A 6,062-nucleotide genomic window follows, 5' to 3' on the forward strand; every position below is an offset into this window, starting at 1 on the left:
GCTCTGTCACCCAGGCTGGTGACGCAATCTCAGCTGACTGCAGCCTCTGCCTCCCAGGTTCAAGTGATTCTCTTGCCTCAGTCTCCCAAGTAGCTGGGGCTACAGGCACAAGCCACCACACCTGGCTAATTCTTTTATTTTTAGTAGAGATGGAGTTTCACTATCTTGGCCAGGCTGGTCTCCAACTCCCGACTTCCAGTGATCCTCCTGACTCAGCCTCCCAAAGTGCTGGGATTACAGGTGTGAGCCACCTCGCTGGCCCTATTTCTGATTTTTAAACTAAACACAAGTTATGCGTTATGTGCTAAAAATAATTTTTCTTTTTTGAGACAGTGTCTTGTTCTATCACTCAGGCTGGAGTGCAGTGGCACAAAAATGGCTCACTGCAGCCTCCACCTCCTGGGCTCAAGTGATCCTCCTGCCTCAGCCTCTTGAGTAGCTGGGACCACAGGAATGCACCATCACACCTGGCCAATTTTTAAAACAATTTTTTGTAGAGATGGGGTCTCACCATGCTGTCCAGGCTGGCCTCAAACTCCTGGGCTCAAGCCATCCTCCCACCTTGGCCTCCCAAAAGTGCTGGGATTGCAGACGTGAGCCACTGCACCTGGCACACTTATCTCTCTTAACCACTTCTGGTTAAAAACAGCAACTTGCTGTAGTGATTATGATAGTGTTTTACAATCGAGTTCTTCAAGTGATAAATGTGATATTCCCAAATGTGATTACATTTAAATATTACATTAAAAACTCAATTTACCAACAGTTCATAGTCTGAGTTATTATGCAAGTAATTTTGTCAACTATAAGGCAGCCTCTTGCAGACTCAAAAAAGATGCTTAGAAAATGAAGGTTATTGATCTTTCAAGTTAAAGAGCAGCAAGGAAACTTAGTGATTCTGGGCTAGGCACTAGTGGCTCACACCTGTAATCCCAGCACTTTGGGGAGCTGAGACAGGATGGAGCACTTGACCTCAAGAGTTGGAGACCAGCCTGGGCAACGTAATGAGACCCCACCCCCACCCCATCTCATTTAAAAAAAAAAAGGAAAAAGAAACTTAGTAAATCAACTTCTTATATTATAAATGAGAGGACAAAAGAGGTTTGTTAAGTGTTGAACGATTCATCAAGCCAGAGAAGGGACACTTTTTAGCCCTGTGAATAATTCCCATCTGGCTGTGGAGCAACTCAGATTGCATCTAGAGCCATAGCTTATTTCTAGTGGTTGACCTGAACTGAGTGAATGCCACAGTGAACCAGACAAGGGCCTCTTGGCCATTTTCAACAGCTCCCGTCCAGTTCACTTAAGGTTACAGATATTCAACATTTTTTGCTTTTTTTTTTTTTTTTTTGGAGGCAGGATCTCTCACCCTGTCACCCTGGCTGGAGTGCAGTGGCATGATCTCGGGTCAATGCAACCTCTGCCTCCTGGGTTCAAGTGATTCTCGTGCCTCAGCCTCCCTAGTAGCTGGGACTGCAGGTATGTACCACCATGCCCGGTTAATTTTTGTATTTTTTGTGGAGACAGAGTTTTGTCATATTGCCCAGGCTGGTCTTGAACTCCTGAACTCAGGCAATCTGTCCGCCTCGGTCTCCCAAAGTGCTGGGATTACAGGCATGAGCCACCACACCTGATCTGCAATATTTTTTTAAAACCTCAGGACTCAGTGGTTGCATTAACCATGGCAACCACACTCCTCTTCAGTCTAGCCAGTGATGAGGGAAAGCCAGTATTTGCAGCATCGGTTCTTGTTTGCTTGCTTCCTCTCCCTTTTTGCTGTTGATTTATTTTACTGCAAATTAAATTCCCCTTAACCTTCTGACTGGCTTTGTTTTGGCCTATGTACTCTGCTAGGAACCAGGAGGCTGGGATTTGAACTTAATCCTGCTATAATATCACTTTTTGAACTTGGAGATGGCATTTAAACCCCTTTGCACCTCATTTTCTCATTTGCAATATAGAACTCATGAACCAAGAATTTTTAATTTGATAAGATCTTGGATGCTTTTTCGTATAGCAAAATATTTTCTGTCTCTCTGTCTCTCTTTTTTGAAGATGAAGAAATTGAAGATCAGTGAAGTTAAATGAATTACTCAAATCTACCACCTCCCAGGGTTGATAATAAAAATGAAGTAATAAGCAAACAATTATGTAATACTCTGAATTGAGTTGCCTTTGGCAAAATATTGAGGTAAATAAAGCCTGTTTTTTATCTTGCCTTTCAGCTCCCCCCTCATCTCTGAATACTCTTCAGATTCACAGCCAGTTTGCCAGAAAGGAATGGAAATGCTATCTAGTGTGATTTTTGACATTCTACTCAGGACAGCTGTATTTGTACACCTTGGGAGGTATACACGAGAAGTATTGTTAGTAAAGCAACCTTTAGAAGTATGTAGGTTGCATGCTGGTATCTCCTCAGACTTAGCACTTTACTGCTACCATAGAATTGTAATCATAAAAAGTCTAGTACACAGTAAGACGATGCCTGGAGAAAAATGGACAAGATTTTGGCAGCTTAGAAGACAGTCTCTGGGTATGAAAGTAATTCTCTATTCTTCCTAAAAGCTTGATCATTTTGAAGATAATCCAATATGAAACAAAGTGAATTTAGAATGTACATGTGAGTAAAGTGTGATTAATTTTCAAATACTTTCACCTTAGGTATTTTAGTTCAGAAATGCTGGCCTAAATTCTTCTTTTATATTTTAATTAATTAATTAATTAGTTTTGTATTTTTAATAGAGAAGTGGTTTCACCATGTTGACCAGGCTGGTCTTGAACTCCTGACCTCAAGTGATCTGCTTGCCTTGGCCTCCCAAAGTGCTGGGATTACAGGCATGAGCCACTGCACCCAACCATTTTCATTTTTAAATTTTAGATTCAGTAGGTGCATGTGCAGGTTTGTTCCATGGGTATGCTGAAGTTTGGGCTTTTAATGATCCCATTGCTTAAGTAGTGAACATGGTAACCGATAGGTGGTTTTTTAACCCTTATCCCTCTCACTCTCTCCTGGCTTTTGGAATCCCCAGTATTTATTGTTTCCATCTTCGTGTCCATGTTTAGCTCCCACTTATAACTGAGAACATAGGGTATTTGGTTTTCTGTTTCTGCATTAATTCACTTAGGATAATTGGCCTAAGTTCCTAAAATAGACCTAGAACTACATGTTGGGTCAGGGCTGCAAACAAGAGTTGAAATGGCAGGGACTCATGTTAGACCTTCCCAGCATTAGAATCGCTGAGAAACATCTTTATAATGAACATTTTCCAGGTCATAGCAGTAGGTATTTTGAATCGATTGCAGTGGAATGAGGCCTGAGCATCTGTATTATTTTGAAGTTCCAGATGTTTGTCAGGATCTACAGATGGGATGCATTGGCCATATACTCAGATACAACTTGAGAGGTCTAAAGTGAAGACAGTTTACATCAAAATTTCTGTGAAAGTCAGAATCCTGGCAGAGAATAGATGGCATACTCAAACTGGGTAATTTGAAGAAATTAATAGAGAAGATGTACAGAGTCATGGATAGGGTGTAGAGAAACCCACAAGGGATGGTACCATACTCTAAGGTTATAAACAGTAGGGGGCCACTACCACTTTAGGCCCAAAGGGCCAAGGAAAAGGAGCAGTTATTGGAACAAACACAGGGTAGCTGAATGGACAGGGCCACCTGGCAGGATTTCTGGCCTTGTAAAAGGATGCAGCCATTGTACATCAACATTTATAGCAGCATCATTCACAATAGCCAAAAGGTGGAAACAACCCAAATCCATCAATAGATGAATGGAGAAACAAAACGTGGCATCTATACATACAATAATATATTATTCGGCCTTAAAAAGGAAGGAAATCCTCCTGCATACGACAACATGGATAAACCTTGAAAACATTATGCTAAATGACATAAGCCAGACATAAAAGGACAAATATTATATGATTCCCACTTATATGAGGTACATAGAAAAGGTAAATTGATAGACACAGAAAGTAGAATATAGGTTACCGGGAGCGGGGAGGAGGGTGGATAATGGGCAGTTACTGTTTAGTGGGTATGGATTTCTGTTGGGAATGATGAAAGGTTTGGGAAATGGGTAGTAGCGATGGTTGCTTGACATTGTGAATTGTACATCTAAAAACGGTTAAGATGGTAAATATCATGTATATTTCATGACACCAAAAAATGCAGATAAGAAAAGAAGAAGATGCAGACAACCCACAACAATTCTTCAGGGAGCACCTGAGGAATAAAGTCCCTTATTCTCCATCCTACCCCCCTCCAATCCACAGCCAGAGTCTCCCGTTTGTTGAACCCAACTGAGATTCATGAGCAAAGGGAGCCCATTAATGTATTTCACAAAGATCAGCATCCAGGGCACAGAACAAGGTAGAGATGAGAGGAAGATCAGAAGGAACAGAGGAAGCTGGACAGCATTGGTCCCTTCATTCCATCATCTCCCCTCTAGAGAAAGCATCAAACCTGCTACCTTAGTGTTAAGAAGAGTTGGTATGAGGAAAGCGGATGGCAGTGTTTTTTCTTACCCAGAAACAGCAGTATACAACCAGTAAGCCCAGCAGTGTGTTTTCCAATGAACCCAGAAAATCTTTGTTTAAATGCCATGCTGTTTATTTATTTATTTACATCTTTTGATCTAGAAATCCTACCTCCTGAATTCTGCCTTAAGGAAATTATCAGAGATACAGACTAAACATTGCATAGAAGAATATTCACTGGAACATTATTTATAATCACAAAAAGGAGCAACTAAATGTCCAGCATGTACAAGATAATTTTACATAAGAAAGCAGAAGGGCAAACTGATTTTATATTATAATGCCAATACTGTAAAAAAAAAAAAAGGGTACAAAGTACACTACTATGTTAGAATGGTTATCTTTGAATGACTGAATTAAGAATGATTTTTTCAAGGTTTATTATTTTTCAACCTTTCTTTCTTGAACATGATTTACTTCAATAATCAAGAAAAATCAACACATATGTTTTAAAACCTTGTGGCTACATCACATAATAAATATTCCTAATATAGAGATCTCCAGAATCTACTCTGCCATCCTGTGTAAAATGCATTGATTTACCTGCTGGCTGCCTATTAATTAGAAGGGAAGCAGCCAGGGGAAGGGCAGCCAACTCCCCTGAAATAGACAGCGTGTGTGGCTGAGGGTGCAGCTTCCTTTGATGGAATATTGCTAAACGACGAAATTCTATCTCCCACAAGAAATTATTTCTGCTGGCTGTGCAAACGTCAGGCTGCAGCCTGCCCTTGGAGAGGCGGCTGCATTACTATGTATTTGTAAAATCAGCAAAGCCTATGCATGAACGGTCACAGTGACTGACTTTACAAGCTACTCACGACAGGCATCTGCACATAGAAAACCGTAGCTCAGACTATATTCAACCTATTGTGATTCCTTTTTATTTCATGTTTTTCCATTTTGAAAGGGTGTTGATTTACATAAGGGAGAATGATCTTTTTGTGTAAAATGGCTTTGTAGACATATGAAAATACCTGTTAACCTAAGCTTTTTATAATCTTGCCTACCTTTTATGCCTTGTTTAACCATTTCTCACCCTTGCACAGCTCACACTCCAGGACAGCAACCTGTCTTATCAGCAATGCTGGGTGTGTATGGAAATGTGCTTCCAGAAGGAATTGAGCACTGGTTGGGAATGACAGCTTTGGAAGGCCCTCTCCACGGATACTCAGTCCAATTCTTCCCAAGGTTTGGAGGTCCCACCCAGGAAAGGGAATATCTGCATGCCTCAGAGGCTGTGCTGCCGGGCCACTATGCTTAAACCTGCCTGTTAATGACAAGGGTCAAGTCAATACTTAGTGGCACAGAGGCACCTGTCTGCTACTGGCTTGACACCAAGTCATTTCATAAAGTCAGCAGTTGACAAGAGGTTTTAACCTGCATACACTGCACTTCTTTCAAATTGAAACTTGGTGAAGTCCCCAAACTTTCTGTCCCGTCTTTTTCCCCAAGGATCGTTTGCTGTCAATTTTAATCATCTTCTGGAGTTGTGATTTTTTTTTTTTTTTT

This window comes from Mandrillus leucophaeus, unplaced genomic scaffold (genome assembly GCF_000951045.1).
Source record: "Mandrillus leucophaeus isolate KB7577 unplaced genomic scaffold, Mleu.le_1.0 Scaffold136, whole genome shotgun sequence".
Taxonomy (NCBI): domain Eukaryota; kingdom Metazoa; phylum Chordata; class Mammalia; order Primates; family Cercopithecidae; genus Mandrillus; species Mandrillus leucophaeus.